This window comes from Camelus ferus, chromosome 15 (assembly GCF_009834535.1).
Source record: "Camelus ferus isolate YT-003-E chromosome 15, BCGSAC_Cfer_1.0, whole genome shotgun sequence".
NCBI lineage: Eukaryota > Metazoa > Chordata > Mammalia > Artiodactyla > Camelidae > Camelus > Camelus ferus.
In genome coordinates, this window is record NC_045710.1 from 54,117,028 (window position 1) to 54,136,335 (window position 19,308).

At 45.9% G+C, this 19,308-nt stretch overlaps 1 pseudogene; it reads left to right on the forward strand.

Annotated features, from left to right (window-relative positions):
* Positions 1-840: 840 nt before the first annotated feature.
* On the forward strand, positions 841-19,237 carry LOC116668826 (annotated as a pseudogene).
* Positions 19,238-19,308: the final 71 nt, after the last annotated feature.

Here is a 19,308-nt window from a genome sequence, read left to right on the forward strand (position 1 = left end):
ATTACTGTGTAGAAAATTATTAGATTAATTCTATTACAATTTGGCATAATGATTTCCAACCTTGATTTGAAGTGTTGAAAAGCAGAATTAATTCTAAGCCATTTAAATTTTAAAATCAGTACCTGTGGCCACTATATATAAAAATAGATTAAAAAAAACAAATTTCTTCTGTATAGCACAGCAAACTATATTCAATATCTTGTTATATAACCTTTAATGAAACAGAATGTGAAAATGAATATATGTATGTACATGCATGACTCGGACATTGTGCTGTACACCAGAAATGGACACATTGTAACTGACTGTACTTCAATAAAAAATTAAAAATAACTACCCAAATAAACAAAATCAGTGCCTGCCATATAACACTTCGAGGAAACAGTGAAATTCAAAATTTAAAGAAGAAATATTAGGTATAGGACTGGAAAGTACTATGAAGGTTGCTAATGCCGTCTCTATACATTAGATGAAATTTGATAATAATATACACCGAACACTAATATTTATCAGTATGTAACATTTCTCTTGTGCTTATTGCTTAACATCTGTAGCTTATACTTGGCATCTTCAGGTGCACACACTCAGATTTGTATCTTGAATTTCAGATTGGATGTATCCAGTGGCCTACGTAACATCTCCACCAGGGTGTCTAATGGGTACCTCAGCCTTAATATGTCCAAAGTAGAATTCCTGATTCACCGCCACCACATCCAACACCCAAATCTTCTCCTCCCCCATCTTCCCTACATCATGCTGAAAACCCAGAGGCAGCATGTTAGTTTGATTCCCCCTCCTCCCACACTCGGTTCATGAAGTTCTGCTAGTGTAACCTCCACAATGGATCTTAATTCCAGCCACTTCATGTTTACTGCTACCATCCAGCGGGAAGCCACCATCATCTGTCTCCCAAGACCCCAGAAGCCTCCCCGAGGCTGGGCCTTCTCTACACAGCAGCCATAATGGTCCTTTAAAACCTTAGGTCATTACATTCCTTTGCTTAAAACCCTTTAATGGCACCTAATTACACTTGGACTCTCATCCAGGAGCACAGGCCCCCAGGACCAGGCTCTGCAGAGTAAAGAACAGCTCTCAGCTCCCAAGGGCCTGCTGACTTTTCTCCTGCCCCCGTCCGGGTCCTGGGAGCCTCAGGCCAGGAAGAGAGGTGCCGACATCCGGGAACAGCTTCCATCTGTCGGGACCCTGAGGAAGGAAGGCAGGTGCCTGGGGCTGAGCAGAGCAACGGCCTTGGGAAGCCAACGAGGGAGCTAAATGGGGGCACTGCTCCATGGGGTGGGGGCGGCTGGCCCTGGCCTGAGAAGGAGGAGGAGAGGGGCACCCAGCCCACCACCTGCACCCCTGGGTCTGATGGCAGGGGGCCCCCGGCGTGTGCACAGCAGCGGGGGCGGACACAGCCCGAGAAGGGGCCTGTGTGGGGCCCCGCGGGCCCCGACCTGGAGCTGGACGTCCCCAGTGACGGCGGGAGCAGCAGCAAGTCTGAGAGCTGGCTGTCCCCCGCTGCCTCTGACCGCAAAAGCGGGGAGAAGAGGGCCCGGAAGAAGACCAAGGCCCCCCCGGGACGCCGGCACAGGTGGCCCTCCCGGCGCGGCAGCGGACAGGCCTGCAGGCACCAACCACTGCAGGGAGCCCACGCCCGGTGCCCACCTGGACGGCCAGGAGGAGGGCGAGCGGGACGGCCTCTGCGGGCTGGGCAGCAGCTGAGCTGACAGGAAGGAGGCCAAGACGGAGCTGTACAGCAGCCGGCAGCCTGGCATCACGGTGGGCGAGTCCCTGGACCAGAGCGTGGGGGAAGAGGAGGACGCTGAGGACGACGACCACCTAGGCACCTGGAGGAGATCCTGGCCCATGTGCACTCCGACCACTACACCAAGAATGACCGCTTGCTCCGCGGGGAGGCCTGGAGGCCCCCGACATCCGGAAGATCGTGCCTGAGCTCAGGAGCAGGGTGCTGGCCACCATCGCCATCATCTTCAGTGGGCTGCATGGACTTCCGGTGAAGACACAGGAGCACTACCACCCACGGCGCTCAGCGCGCATCCTCACCCAGCTGGTGCCAGACCTGGACACCCCCGACAGGGCCACCCACCTGATCGCGGCGCGGGCCGGCAGCAGAAGGTGCGCCAGGCACAGGGGTGCACGCAGCAGAACGTGGTCAACCCCGACTGGCTGTGGAGCTGCCTGGAGCGGTGGGACAAGGTGGAGGAGCAGCTGTTCCCGCTGAGGGATGACCACGGCAGGGCGCAGAGGGAGGACCGCCCGGCAGCCTTTCCCGACAGGCAGGGTGCGCTTCCCACCGCTCTGTTCCACCCAACGCCCGTCTATCCCAGGGCCTCACCCAGGCCCCGAGGCTTGGGTCTACGACGCCAGCACAGGCAAGCTTATTTGGAAGGGCCCGGGGCCCCAGCTCCCTGCCCGTCCACGCAGAGCTCTCCTCCTCCAAATGGCCTAAACTCTGCACAAGCGGGCGCACCAGCCGTGGGAGGGTACAAAAATATTAAAAGCAGCAAGCCTTTCCATCCCTGCCAGAGAAAACTACCTTATAGAGAGAGCCAGTCACCACCTTCGGGGCTTGTGCAAAGTACCCTCCTTCAGGCACAGAACTGAGCACTTGCACATCATCCTGCGTGGATCCCCGCAGGCGCCATCAGGTGTCATCCCAGCTCCGTAGGTGGGCCGCCTACAGCGCCCAGAAGACTCAGCCCTGCGTCCGGCGGCTGACAAACCAGGGCTGTACCTGAGATTCCCTCAGTCTTCCTCCAACGGTGATGCCTTCCTCCTGCTTCACCCAGCTAGCTTCCCAGGGCGACACACAAATACTGTCACTATTTCATTCCCACATTAAGTCCACCTCCAACAGACCCTAACTAACATCTGGAGTAAGTGTGATAAATCTCCTGTAAGACCAGCCCAAACACACAAGTCGCTGTTTGTGATGTCTAAAGAATTTAAATGCTGGGGGAGGGTGTTGCTCAGAGGCAGAGCGCATGCTTAGCATGCATGAGGTCATGGGTTCGATCCCGAGTATTTTCGTTAAATAAAAAAATAAATAAGTAAACCTAATTATCTTCCTTCTCTCCAAAAAAACAAAGAATTTAAATGTTAGCACAATAAAATAAAAAATATTAATGCATCTAATATAGGAACATTTGTCCCAAAAAAGTGGATGCAAAATGAAGTCTCCCAAAATTGGTGCATCTAATAGTGTAAAAACTACACATCTGGGCCATGCAGAATAGGCATGTCAAAAAGCCTAAGTGAAAAAGCCAGAAATACACACAAGACACTAACATTTTAAGTAACTCACGAGACGGGAGGATGTAGCTCAGTGGTGGAGCACATGCTTAGCATGCACCTGGTCCTGGGTTCCATCCCCAGTACCTCCATCAAATAAATAAACCTAATTACCCAACACCTTCCAAAAAAAAAAAAAAGAAAAAGAGAAAAGAAAAGAAAGAAAGAAAAAAGAAAGAAAACAAAGTAACTTACTAGAAATACCTGAAGTCTGACCAACACGTCCTCCTGGATGAGGTTTACTGAGAAGTAGGTGCTGAAAACGCAGCAGCAAATGCGGTGGCGCAGATCTTCCACGACTGTGCTGCTCAGTCTAGACGTGACGATACCCGACGGGCAACACCTTTCAATCTGGCGACTGAGAAGCGATGTTTCTATGGAAGGGAGCAGAGGATGCAAAGCTCACACGCCCAGGTGAGCTGCAGCTGGCTTCCTCCCCCTGGGTGTCAGGTGTACGTGCAGTGAGCACACCTCAGCCAGAGCTAATAAGCAGCGGAGCTCAGAAGACACAGAAGACAGAAGGATACCCTTTGCTCTACAAATGTGCTCCTAAGAGCTGCGGGGAAGGGCCCAAAATGATAGAAAACTCCTTTACAAATCCTCGAAAGAAAAAACAACTGTGTTACTATTTTTGGTCCAAAGTTGCATTTCAGACATAAACATGACACTTTTCTTAAAGACAAGATCCACCCGAATTTCTGCATCTGCCTCACAAGTCTGCCTTCAGACCTATTCAAGGGAGCACCCGGGTGGGCCATGTGGGAGACGCCCAGGGCTCAGAAATCACAGGAAGGAGGACCAGGGTGGGTACAAACAGGACAGGTCAGACAGAGTAAGAGGTGGGCCAGGAACACAGGAGCAAGGACAGGGGCAGAGGATCCGATTCCAGCTGCAGGATCCGACGTCATCTGAGCAAACAGGGAGAAAGCAGAAGGGGCAATTAGAAGAGCAGTAAATGTTCTGGCTCCAGGGGCAGAATGCAAAGGACCAAGGGCAGCGAGTTCAAGACAGGACAAGGAAGTGGGGGGCCGCAGTGGACACGGTGTAGGTGATGGGGTGTCGGGCTGCTGCAACTAGATTCTGCAACACTGAGCCACCGAGGTTTCACTAGGAAAGTGACATCCTGTTTGTGTCTGATAAAGGTAACTCTGAAGTCAGTGTGAAGGCAGATAAGAGGGCACGAGAAACATCAGATCAGAGCCTGCCAGCCAGGGACAGCCCCAGCGCCAGGGGAAAGAGGCCTGACCTGCGGTACTGAGAACGGAAGGAGGAAGGGAGTTAGTGGAGGAAAAGAGCCAGCGCTGAGCCTGGTCCTGGACCCACCGTCAGAGCAGCTCCCCGACACCAGCCCCGTCCCGGCCAGGAGGGCAGGGCCAGGGGCCCACACTGGCCCTGCCACTGAGGCGGCGAGCCCGGGCCCTCCGCACAGCACCGGGCCGTGGACGGGCATTCTGCTCCGTTTCTTTGATTCCTGAGGTAAGAGCAGGTTTGTGGAGAACCTCTCTCAGCTGCACCTGCCCCCGGGGTTCAATCCAGGAATAACAGCGGTGGAGTGAGGACGGGAGCAGGAGACGTTAGGAGTTCAACTCACGTGCACAGCGTGGCTGAGAAGGAGCAGGGGGAGCCCCGGTGCCCGGCGCGCTCCCGGCCAGCACAAGGGGCAGGTGGGTGCGCAGGGCCTCGCCTGCGGTCCCCCTCCTCTTTCCGCTCCACGCCCTGGTAACCGTATCGCAATAGGAGACACAGGCCCAGAGTCTGGGTTTTGTGCCATATAGGATGGTGCAAAAGACAGCAATGAAACACAGTATAAATGCTGACTTATTTCCCAAGTATGAAACTCAGAACCATAATCAAAGTGTGTGACTCAGACAAGAGTTCACTAACTGAAAAATCTTCATAGCTCTCTACTTTCCAGTATAAATGGTTTTCCAACATTAGAATTACTCTGAAATCTGTTTCAGGTCTTATTTTGGGCAAGCTGCAGTTTCTCCAACCTGTTTTCCCAAGGAGTAAAGCACATGAAATGTCTCCAAAATCTCTTACATCTTTAGACTATTTTTCAACAATTGCATCAGCTAAGTCAACACACTGAGTCTCCTTCAACCACAAACCCTTCAAAACCTTAAGGTAAGAAGTAAACGGTACAGTTGGCCTCCGCAAGGGATCGGGCACATTATCTGTGCTATGAAAAGCGCCTGGATCACAGCATCCTGTTGGTGAGAAAGCTGCCGACACATTTTCTCTATTTTCCAAAAGTGTTTAAGGTGTTGTGTCCCTCCATGTTTCAATTTTTGTTTTGTTTTCCAAAGAGGTACATCTTCATTACACACCTGCCGTGGAGCCAGCTCCTCCCTGTGGGCCAGAGGGACCGAAAGGAAAGAGGAAGGTTCAGGAGGCAGCGTGTGAGGCCGGTCTAGAGAGCGCTGCCCGACAGAAAAGTGCTGCCCGGGAGTCACCCGTGTAATGTAGAATGTTCCACCAGTCCCACACATTAGGATGGAAAGAACTTGAAAAGATCAGTACTCGTAAGGTATTTACTCCAGTGTAGTGCAAATATTATCACTTCAACATAAAACCAACTAAAAAAGCACTGAAGTATTTATATTAGTTTTCCCACACAGTCTTCAAAAGCCTTTGTCATTTTGTGCAGATAGCACATCTCAACGCGGGCAAGTGATTTTCACTGAAAATAACGTGATGTGCACTCAAGACTCATAAAAAGGCAGAGTTGAAAAGGTAAACTCGTGGCCAGCTTACTCCAAACATACAAGTTTTCTAATAGCTGAATCAGGTCTCAGTTTTTAAATCTGAATTTTAGTTACTCAAAGTAAAAACTCAGCGTCTCAGCTACACTGGACGCATTTCAAGTGTTCATCAGGCCGACGTGGCAAGTGGTTGCCAGGCTGCACGGCACAGGTGCGGGCAGGTAAGATGGACGGTCTCTCTCCACACCCAGGAGACAGAACAAGCAGGAGAGCGGGAGAGCCGGCCCCTCCCTCGTGAGAACAGGACCTTGTTACAGAACAAGGACAGGAGCCCAGCGTTGTCTCTCCGCCAGCGACGCCGGCGGGCCTGGGCACAGCCTCCTTGGTGAAGGAAGGCAGCTGACCTCAGGAAAGCACTTCTCTGAGATACATGCTTTTTCGCCTTAGAGCTTTTTACCTTTTAATTCCAAAGCACTCAGTGTCCATTTTTTCACTTGATCATTAATTCACTCTGCAACATGAACACTGCTCTTGTCACTACTCCCAGTTACCAAACTGGGCAGAGTTTCAGCTGCCAGCTTTATTCGAACAGTCACAACTGACGTTGTCTCGGAGCAATTCCCAAGCTCTCTTCACTACCACCAACTGCACTGAAGTAATTCACTTTCTTTCAGATCATTATACTGAAGATCAGAACGTGTAATTATCAAGCAAAGAAACCCAACCATCAGATTAGGCATAAAAAAAATAGGAAAAGGGTTTTTTTTAGTTAGTATGTACTAAAAAGCTATGCAAGGAACTAGCTCTAAAGCTTCCTCTTTTGAAAGCTCACTGCGTGCCCAGTAAATTCTGGTGTCCCCAGCTGTGGGGGGCAGGCTGCCCCACACCAGAATATTACTTGCCACTGCTCTGGACTTGGGTGTCTGAGGCAACCCTCCAGGGCTCTCTTTCCTCTCCGTGTGAAAAATAAACCAGGAGCCAAGTTCACAGACAGCAAAGCTGTGTTACATAAAGGAGCAGTCATTTTTCAGTATCTAACAAACGCCTCCCAGAAACCACCTCGCATTTCTGCTCTCTGTGAAGGGCCCTGAAGCGCAGGCTGACGTTTCCTCAGTAGACGGGGTCTGGCTACCTCAGCCCTTGTCCAGGTCGGCGTCTGTTTATACTCTTGACTCTGACTCTTACCTCCTCCTGATCAGTCCCTTCAAAAATAACCCTCACCATTCTTTTATTTACTTCCACTTTTAACGGTTGTCTTACAAATTAAACAAATGAACCTATGATCCACAGAATGTGGCCATGACACGACTAGTTTAAAAAGAAAATGAACTTGCCTTGGTGATGTCCGCTTCCATCTACCTGCCTGCTAAGGAGGGCAAGAGTCTGCTCTTCCCCCTAAAGCCTGTCCTTGGTGATTTTCAGAGCATTTTCTCAACAACCAAACACATTTTTGAGACGACCCCAGCACTACACCTCACTATCGTAATATGAAAACCAATCATCCTCCCGTTAAAATATTTACCTAAGAAGCTGTTGTATGAGTTGAACCAGAGGCAAACACTATTTTCCAGAAGATTCATAGATTCCTGTACTAATAAGATCTTCTGTGAAATGTCGAGGCATTCGCTTCCTGTTCATCAATTTCTTTTTCCTTCTGTGCTGCTTTTTTGGCTTCAATAGCCTGTAATTCAAGAAACAGGAAACAGAAACTGGTTACCAGCTGTCTTAGCAGCAGGTGTGACGGCACCCTGCACTGAGCCCTAATCCCACAGCCTGGCTGTGCACCGACTCAACACCGCTGGTGACACAAGCCCACACCCACCCATCACTCACTGCTCAGTTCCTAAACAATTTGTCCTACAAACCCAGTGTCCAAGCGGCCAGTGCTGATGGTCTGCAGCCTCCTTCAGTGAAGTTCCTAAACTCTCTACCCCTGCTGTGATCACCGAGGCGGGGGTCTATCTGTTTTGTAAACAGGAAGCAATAACCCTCAAACTAAGAGGAAATGTGCCTAAGCCAGGTGTCTGATACACGACGGCCACCATACAGAAAGAGTTCTTACAGCTTGACGACTGAAAGGTAAATAACCTGATTAAGAAACAAGCAGAAAAGAATTGAATAGATCTACCATGAAAGAAGACATGCAAATGGCTAACAAGCACACGAAGAGATGCTAAGCACCACTAGTCATCAAGGAAAGCACGCCTGCTAGGACAGCTGTCATTAAAAACAAGATGAACAGCAGCACGCGTTGGCAAGGATGCAGAGAAGCTGGAACCCTCACACAGTGCTACTGGGAATGTGAAACGGTACAGCCACTTTAGGAAACAGTCTGGCCACTCCTCGAAACATGAAACACAGAGTCACCATAAAACTCAGCAACTCCACCCCAGGCACATCAACATGGATGCTACAACCTGGCCGAACTTTGAAAACACAAAGGGCCACATACAGTACAAATCCACTTACATGAAATGTCCAGAACAGGGAAACCCCTAGAGACAGAAAGCAGGCTGGTGGCTGTCAGTGGCTGGGAGGAGTGGGAATGGGGACTGACTGTTAAAGGGCACAGAGTTTCTTTTAGGAATGATGAAAATGTTCTGAAATTAGACAGTGGTGATGATGGTTGCACGACTCTGTGAATATATAAGAAAAATCATTAACTCACACACTTTAAAAGACAAAACTTCATAGTAGGTGAATTATATCTTGATAAAGCTATTATTTTTTTTAAATTTAAAGGAGGTATCTGTTGCCAATCAACGCAATCAATATTCCTGAGACCTACCAAGCATCGTTCTAGTCATCAAATTTACTCTGAAAAAGCAAACAAGGTCTTTCCTGCTCGGCTTTATTTTCTAATGGCAAAAGCCAGACCAGTCTAGACTCACAGACATAGAAAAAAAACTTACGGTTACCAGAGGGGGAAGGGAGTGGGAAGGGATAAATTGGGAGTTCGAGATTTGCAGATACTAACTAATTAATATAAAATAGATAAACAACAAGTTCATATTGTTAGCACAGGGAACTATATTCAATCTCATAGCAACCTATGGTAAAAAAGAATATGAAAATGAATATATGTACGTTTATGTATGACTGAAGCAGTATGCTGTACGCAGACACTGACACAACATTGTAAATCAGCTATACTTCAATTTAAAAAAGAAAGCCAGAACTGCCTAAATACAACAGCCCTCCCCACCCTGAGGGGTGTGGGCATGCAGACCGTGACTGATGGCAGGACTGGAGCCGTGCCACCCACTCTAAAGGGTAAGAGGGCAACATGGATCACTTTAAGAATGTGTGTGCTTTTGACCCAATTTCATTTCTAGAACTCCTTCCTAATGATCATTCTTATACTCAATGACTTATAATCTACAAGAATATAGTTAAAATTATTTATGGTATTAAAAATATCTAAAACCTAAATGATCAACAATAGAAAATTATTTAAAGAAAAAAGAAGAAGAAAAAGTGATTCCCCTTCTATACGACAGTCTTCCCCAAAGCAACCGAACAAACGGACTTAGCAGCGGAACAGTCAACACAAAAGACACGGCGACCTGTGAGTGAAAAGGACGCAGGTCGCTGGGACCAGCTCTGGCACCACAGGCAGTATCGTCAGCAAACGTCTGCACTTTTGAAATTCTGGAAGACAGTGCACCAAAAATATTAACAATGATTATTCCTAAGTGATGAGGGGTTTTGTTTATGCCTTTCTGTAGCTTGGAGACATTCTTGGCTTCAAATACATGGCCTTCTGAGGAGAGAGAGGAGAGAGGCCCCTTAATTTTTAGGCACCTTGATTATGATCCGAGGGATCACATATCCCAAACCCCCCCCCCCAAGTCCCGCTCTGCAGCAGGAAGCACAGAATAAACATAGGTGCTAACCAAACTAACAGGTTCTAAAAATACCGCTTGGATCGCGTCAAGGTTACCAGCCAGCCCACGTGAGGACAGCCTCTGCCCATTTGCTGTCACTGCCCCAGCAGGCGAGCCATCACACAGAGCCACATGGGGTGCAGGAAGATGGCAGAGGTTGGAGTCAGCAGACCTGCCACTCACCAGTCAGGACACCTCAGCAAATCGGTGGTGCTCCTGTCCACGTCTATAAAATGGAATTTTGAGACAACTTTTCCCACTCGACACAGTGGACTAGGTTAAAAGAGAAAAAAAGTAAAGTACCCAGCACAGGTCCCTGAAAAATAACAGGGTACACAGAGAATGGCTGTTGCTACCAACATCATTACGTATATGATTTCCTCTGATTGTTTTTCAATTTAATCAAAGTGTATTTTCAAAAATATTTCTAATACACTCACTCCGTCTAATTTTAGCAGCGTAAGTTTTTAAATTGAGAACTATTACAACAATGAAAGTAACAAAAGAGGCTATGGTGGCCAATTAGCACATGCAAATACAAACAAACACCCCACCCTGCCCCCCGAGGAGCCAAAGCTAAGAAGATGCCCAATGTTGATGAGGTCGAGGGCTGGAACGCTCACACAGGCTGGTTCCAATGTAAATGGCACAACCACTTTGGGAAGCTGTAACCGCACGCTCACCCTAGGATCCGGCAAATTGGAATTCAAAGTATTTACCCAAGAGAAAAACTTGCATTTGCAAAATACACAGCATGATCATAGCAATTTCATGGAGTTAAAATCATCTAATGTCTATCAACAGGAGAATGGACAGACCAGCAGTGCCATAACCATACAGAGGAACACTGCTCAGCAGCAGAAACAACACACCCAACACAGATGAATCTGAAAGCCATTATCAAGGCAAAATAAAGCTGACATGAACGAGTATATACTGTATGATTCCGTTTATGTGACGTTCAGAACTGGCAAAACTGACATCATCTGAGGGAGGCAGGACAGTGTCCTGATTTCAAATGCAAGGGGGCACAAAGGCACTTTCTGGGGAGATAGAAACAATGCATATTATGATCAGGGTATCTGTCAAATTCATTAAATAGACACTTGAAGCAGGTGCATTTTATCATATTAGTAACAATATTTTTTAAAGCTATGTAAGATAAAAGTTTTAATTACAGAAATATTTGGACGTTACTAAAAGTCTTGCTTGTGTTTCAGTTTTTAATAATTCTGGCAAAAGGCTGTTATTTTCTCACGAGTACGAGCACAGCGCACGGCGTTTCCATCTCAGCTCACTGGCAGGTAAGCTCACCTCTGTCAGCTCGCGAGCCTGGATTTCTGCAGTGACGGCTGCATTGAAGGCAGACTCTAAGCCTCCATCAGCCATCAAGCTGCCCCGAGACTGATCATGAATCACCGACCTGGACTGATATTAACTTCGTTGCTGGAAAGTGGAAAATGGAAAGTGTTTTTGCCAATGTGAGGTAAGCCCCCTCCCCTCCTGGCAGCCTCTCCAGTGCCCACCTGCCCGGCCCAGCCCAGCCCAGCCCGCCGCGCCCCTGCTCTGAGCCCGAGCCCACCGCGCAGGGCAGGAGGGCGCAGAGCACCCGGGCCGCCGCTCGGCGGTGGGCAGCAGCGCCGACCAGCCGCCCTGCGGCGCAGCCTGGGCGGCTGCCTGCACGGTGCCCAGCACGCCCGCGCTGCTGGCCAGGGCCCCCACCGCCTGCTTCAGGCTGTTGAGGAGGGCGCTGCCCAGACCTAAGCCAAGGAACTCCGGGTCAACCTGGTGACTAGTGGCAGCATGCAACCGAAAGGAGAGAAACAGTTTTCACTTAGAAGCCCTAAGAATGAGTGCTTTGCACATCTTATTAAAGATGAAATAGTATTTCAAATTGAGTTTTATTCAAACAATAAGGGAAAAACCTCCCAGCACACATACTATTTTTAACTAGATTAAAACACATTTACCCACAGTAGGTGAGAATCCACAGTAAGGTATTTTGTAAGAGGAATTTTGTAAACCCAACAAGTCTGCACATGGAAAAGCTCCAAGATCAACAAAGATGTTAACCCACGTGGGAACAGCAACCTCCACCCGCCCCCCAACCATCTGCACCAAACAGAAATAGTGACTATAATGTAACCAAAGAGCTGCTTACAAGTTCTATAGCCAGGCTGCGGGTACACGAGGAAATGCCTCCAGGGCCAGACCAGAGCTCACACAGACAGGCGACGGGAGCCCAGGGGTTCTGGGCTCTGAGAGCAGATGGAAGCCTTTCGGGACACAAAATGCCACGTCAGCCCACTGAACCTGAGCTTCCTGCAGAAGGTGGGGAGGCCCCCTGCCTGTCAGCCACCAGGCCTGAGGCCAGCACCACTGCCCACACAAGGCTCTGGGCACAAAGAAACCCCACAGGAAATCAGAGACCCGGCCTGCCTTGTGAACAGGTGTGAAATCAAATTTATATCACCCAGGGGGGTGGGGCAGAGCTCCGTGGTAAAGCGCATCCTTAGCGTGTGCAAGGTCCTGGGTTCGCTCCCCAGTACCTCCAGTAAAATGAAAAAAAGTGTATACCCACCATCCAGGAATGGGTATCACAAGTCAAGAACTGAACAATAAAACTCACCTAGAGCCCAAGGAACTCGTGGAACCTCAGGGACACAGATACTAACTGCCCTCTAAGGACATCTCCACAGCCAAGGGCAACGGGATACCCCACAAACCCTCTCCTCAAAGTGGCCTCACGGTCAGAACAAGCCACACTAGGTCACCATGAGGGAGAGGTCCAGACAGCTTAAGAGGCAAAACACATGCCCCAAAAGATGGCAGCAATAAAAAAATCTTGGAATGAATCCATAAAGGAAGTAAATGTTCTTACAGCTCAAGGAAGAAACCCAGAAGATAAGACTATAATGAGCAAAATGAAAGCCTTGGAAGACACCAAAAATATAAATTCTGACAATGAAAAAAACAGATACAGGAGTAAAAACCTCAACGCAGATGTGTGAAGAGCCTGGGCCCCAGGTTCCAGCCCTAAACCCTGGGTACTGGGTACCTCACCTGGGTGATGTTCCTAAACTCTGTGCCCCCATCTGTGCAGCACAGTGAAGGCTCTGCCCCCAGACGGCTGGTCCAGGGATCTGATTAGTCAGTATGGGCGAAGCAGTGATCACGGAAGTGTATTAAATGGACAATTCAAAAACATGGGACATTTAGCTAAAGGAAGGATTTGTGAATTGAAGAGGAGAATTGAGTCATCCACCCAGAAGGCAGAACAGGAAGATTAAAAATGTGAGCAGTAAAAAAGATAGAGAGACTTTAACATACCAAGTAAGTTGTGATACTTGGGAAAATAAAATGAGAAAGTTCAACTTACATTTAGTAGGACTTTTTCCATGGGGAAAAGAAGAAAGAAAAGGAGAGAACAATCTCAGAACTTAAAGATGTGTAAACTCAGGTTGAATGAGGGTCATAATCTCAAGTTATTCATACAAAAATAAATCCTGACCTAGACATAATGTATTACAATCATAAAACAAAGATAAAAATCTGAAAGGCTACCAAAGAGAAAGACAAATTAGCTACAAAGAAACATGATTGCACTAATATTTCTCATTGTCAGCAATAAAGGTCAGAAGACAACAGAACATGTGTCTGTAGACAAAGTGCTGATAAAATAACACACATCCCGGGGGATACTGACTGGTACACATAACACAGACAAACAGGTTTACACTGCAGAGCACAGTGAGATACACTCCATACCCCGCAGTAGCTTACAGTGAAAAAGAATATGGAAATGAACGTACGTATGTTCATGTACGACTGAAGTGTTGCGCTGTACACCAGAAACTGACACAACATTGTAAAGTGACTATACCTCAGTAAAAAATAGATAAATAACATATTCCCTAAAAAGCTAAGCCCCATTAAATTATCTTAAATAGTGTTGAAGCAAACAGAATTTTCAGACAAAACTCATAGACCCTAACGAAGAAACTTACTGAAGGAGGTACCCAGGAGGGAGGGGTTACAAGTAGAAATGACAAAACAAATTGGTTTAAAAAAAAAAAAGGACTATGTATCTGAGTGAGTATGGTCTCTTACTAAATAATGATTGTGATGATAATGATTAACTGAAGGAGAGTTTAAAATTATTACTATATTTTACCAATCCTAAGAGGTATTTTTTCATGTCTTAACAACTCCAAAATCAGAATGTTATCTATATGTTGCAATTGGGGGCATTTTTCTTTTAAAAAGACACACAAAAAAATAGCGTGCCTTGGATGTAATGTGATACACCTACTGGACAATTAAAACACTGAAGGTGAAAGGGGAGCTGAAGTTCAGTGCATCCTATAACCCTTACATTTTCTCAGGAAGAGAAGTACTAATTAACAACACTTTGTGGAATTAACAAATACTTAATTTTTATGACATGATTTATGTCCAGAAATCACACTTTAAAACTTAGGAATAATTAAAGGGACTTGAAAGGAAAAAAATTTAGAAACTTGATTAGAAGAGAAACAAATACAATAATGAACTTAAACTAAATTCAAATACATTAGTAGTCACTGTAATTGTAAAAGATTAAACTCACATACAGAATAAAGACTCTCAGATTGGGTTCTTTTTAAGAATTGAGCTTTAGAGTCAATTTTTTAAAAGACACAACTAAAACAGAGACCTAGGAAGACAGGATAAAGCAACGGAAAAACATACGGCATCAGACAAATACGGACCGGATGGAATGGAGCCTGGGACGGACACAAGGTCTCCTCCACGGCACTGAGCCCAACAGCAATGTCCCTACAAAGCCACGGGAAGCGACAAACAGCTGAGCGGACCCACGGCAGGGACACGACACCCCTGTGTCCTGCTGAATGAGCGCCTGTAGATAACCTCTGGGGAAGGGAGGGACTCTCCAAACTTCTGCCAGCTTCATTTTGCAACTGAACATTACATTCAGTTCTGCGCTTTTTGGAAGCCAAGGCCAAAAAGGAGGACATGATGGGTCACACGGAAACTCTTGGATTATAAACGGGGAAATTACCTTGTTGAGAAAAACTGTTCTCTTGACATTAAGTCATAAGGCTGTATTACAAAGACAAACATGATGATCAAAGATTTCAGCTATAACATGTTACTATAAATACAAAACCCTAAAACGTCCACACAAAAACTACTAGAGCTGATTGAAGAATTCAGTAAGGTAGCAGGTTACAAGATCAACGTTCAAAAATCAGTTGCATTTCTTTACACTAACGATGAATCAACAGAAAAAGAAAGTAAAGAAATAATCCCCTTTAAAATAGCACCCAAAGTAATAAAATACCTAGGAATAAAACTAATCAAGGAGGTGGAAGAATTATACACAGAAAACTATAAACCATTGATGAAGGAAATTAAAGAAGACTTAAAAAATGGAAAGATATCCCATACTCTTGGATTGGAAGAATCAATATTGTTAAAATGGTCACACTGCCCAAGGCAATCTATAGATTTAATGCAACCCCTGTCAAATTACCCAGGACATACTTCACAGAACTAGAACAAATCATAATAAAATTTATATGGAACCATCAAAGACCTAGAATTGCCAAAGCATTACTGAAGAGAAAGAAAGAGGCTGGAGGAATAACTCTTCCAGACTTCAGACAATACTACAGAGCTACAGTCATCAAGACAGCATGGTATTGGTACAAAAACAGACATATGGACCAATGGAACAGAATAGAGAGCCCAGAAATGAACCCACAAACTTTTGGTCAACTAATCTTCGACAAAGGAGGCAAGAATATACAACGAAATAAAGACAGTCTCTTCATCAAATGGTGTTGGGAAAACTGGACAGCATGTAAAACAATGAAGCTAGAACACTCCCTTACACCATATACAAAAATGAACTCAAAATGGATCAAAGACTTAAACATAAGACAAGATACATACAATAAACCTCCTAGAGGAAAATATAGGCAAAACATTATCTGACATACATCTCAAAAATTTTCTCTTAGAAGAAATAAAAAGCAAGAATAAACAAATGGGACCTAATGAAACTTACAAGCTTCTGCACAGCAAAGGAAACCGTAAATAAAACAAAAAGACAACCTACGTCTGGGAGAAAATCTTTGCAAATGAAACTGACAAAGGCTTCATCTCCAGAATATATAAACAGCTCATATGACTTAATAAGAAACAACCAAACAACCCAATCCAAAGATGGGCAAAAGACCTGAACAAGCAATTCTCCAAGGAAGACATACAAATGATCAATAAACACATGAAAAAATGCTCAATATCACTATCAGCGAAATGCAAATCAAAACTACAATGAGGTATCACCTCACACCAGTCAGAATGGCCATCATTCAAAAAGCCACAAATGACAAATGCTGCAGAGGCTGTGGAGAAAAGGGAACCCTCTTACACTGCTGGTGGGAATGTAGTTTGGTGCAGCCACTGTGGAAAACAGTATGGAGATTCCTCAAAAGACTAGGAATAGACTTACCATATGACCCAGGAATCCCGCTCCTGGGCATATATCCAGAAGGAACCCTACTTCAAGATGACACCTGCACCCCAATGTTCATAGCAGCATTATTTACAATAGCCAAGACATGGAGACAGCCTAAATGTCCATCAACGGATGACTGGATAAAGAAGAGGATGGTATATTTATGCAATGGAATACTACTCAGCCATGAAAACCGACAACATAATGCCATTTGCAGCAACATGGATGCTCCTGGAAAATGTCATTCTAAGTGAAGTAAGCCAGAAAGAGAAAGAAAAATACCATATGAGATCGCGCATATGTGGAATCTAAAAAAAAAAACAAAACAAAACAGCAAACAAAGCATAAGTACAAAACAGAAATAGACTCACAGACATAGAATACAAACTTGTGGTTGCCAAGGGGGCGGGAGGTGGGAAGAGAGAGACTGGGATTTCAAAATGTAGAATAGATAAACAAGATTATATTGCATAGCACAGGGAAATATATACAGGATCTTACGGTAGCTCACAGAAAAAAAAATGTGACAATGAATATATGTATGTTCATGTATAACTGAAAAATTGTGCTCTACACTGTAATTTGACACATTGTAAAATGATTATAAATCAATAAAAAATGTTAAAAAATTAAATGTTACAATTTTTTGGTGTCACTCTTATTAGGAAGAATACAGTGACTTCACAGGCCTCTCTGAGGAGCCCCTCCTCTCTTGTCTGTCTCAGTTTAGCAGTTTGATCTCCTGGTGTGATTTTCACTGCATGCGCTTTCTTCCCTGTGTACAGTCTTAGCCCATGTCCACAGATGGTATTTCCTCCTTAGTCTGAGAAAAATGAATCCCCCCATAGATACTTATTCAGTGAGTGAATGTGGGTAACGCTACTCTAGAATGGTGACCACCTCCCCTTAGGGAACCCTTCCCTTTTTTTCATTGGAGTTAAATTGACGAAACAAATAAATGGCTTAAAACAGAGAAGTTTCACTAGCAGGTAAACTCTCCTGTTTTTCATAGGCCTTCTGATGATTTAAAGCCCACAGAACTGTTAATGTTTTCTATAACTTTATAAATTCTATGTATGAATTAACCCAATTGCTGATCCTTTCAAACCTACGGCCAACCTATGATAACATGGGTCAGCATCTGTAATTCCTATGATTACTTTTCTTTACTATTGTTATAAACTTTTGTCTCCCAAGATCTACTGGCTAGATTTTAGCAGGTTCAATGTGTTCTTAGAAGGGTTAATACATAAAATCCTGGAAATTAACAGCAATAAGCTTTCAAAGACATAGTTGCCATTTCTGTTGGGATTTATTTATTTATTTAATTTGTATCTGGTGGCATTTGAGGGCTGAAACCCACACAAGCAGGAGAGAAATGCAGACAGGAGGACTTGTATCTATGCAGAAACTTCTGGACTGCAGACAACTAATGACAGCATCTTGGGAAGAGTGGCTGCCCACCGAAGAGGACCTGGAGAAAGAAAATATCATGAGAACATTCATGAGAGTAGAAAGGAGTCCAAGATGTGGGGAACTGCTGGGCAGCACTAACTCCCTTCCAGCTGGCGACCAGGAACGTTGACTGGCACCGAGGCTGGTGCCGAGACCCTTGTCCCTTTCCCACATGAGTGTCAGGGAGCTTGCCTGCAGCCCGTGGGAGTGTGGGTTGGCCGCTAATCCACTGAGACCCACTCACTCCCCTCCCCATATTCCCTAACTCCTGTCCTAGGCCTAGAAGCTGGCGAGAGACAGAAGGGTCACTCCTTCCTTCCCTTGGGGCTCAGTCCTGTGGACAGAAGCTGGCTCTGGCAGGGCCTGGGTAGCAAGAACTGCCACAAGGAAAGTCTTGAGTACTCTGTGGCTGAGGAACGTAGCTGGACCCCGGGCAGTCACGATGCATGGCCATCTGGTTGGTCTGAGCGCGGACTGAGGCTTATAATCCAAAAGTCCCCCTGATGTGGGGTCAGGTGGCAAGAAGGACAGAGAAAGACAAAACCCAAGGGGGGCCGGGGGGGCCAGGGCCCAAGAGCTTATGACTGTCCACTTACTTGTAGGTGCCCTCAAGTTGGAAGCCACTCTCTTTATCAGCTCTCTCTTTTACTCAGAATCATTTAAGCATTATTATACACTTACAAGTACATATATGTTTTTATATACATGGAATAGGTAACTGTTTGAGGACAATTGCTTACTGGACAATTATTTTCTAGAAGAGTGAAGTATGGAAAATAACAGATTAATTTACAAGATAAAAACTATGCACGGACATAAAGGGTGAATATAGGTTTTCATAATCAAAAACAGTATCTTCACCCCTCTCTTCCTGCCGAGGTGTTCACCATAGGGCAAAAAAAGATCAATAAAGGACAGAGCTGCAGGGCGCTGTTTCCTAGACTGTAGGGGAGAGAAAGGACGGGAAACCAACAGGCACTTTGGTACATTGGCTACAGTGCCTTCCTGTGTCTGTGACGGCCCCAAAGCCCTGCGTGGTTCTCCCACTGTCTGTCTGTCTGTCTGTCTGTCTGTCTGTCTAATGGAGGAGGAGTGTAGTCTGTCTATCTCTTGTAGCAGGAGGAGGAGCCTAGTGCGTCTATTTTTCTATCAAATGCGGGCGGAAGAGAAGTCTAGTATGTCTGTCTATTTGTCTCTGTCTATCTATCTAAAGGAGGAGTTGTTTAGTGTGTCTGTCTACCTAATTGAGGAGGAGGAGGAGGCTAGTGCATTTGTCTGTCTATGTTTCAGGCACAGCAAGTCAGGCACAGAGGACAGACACCCACACTCGGACACAGCGAGTCGGGAAAGAGGAAGAACACACCCCACGCTGAGACACAGCGCGTCAGGGAAAGATGACAAGGACACCCCACACTCACACACA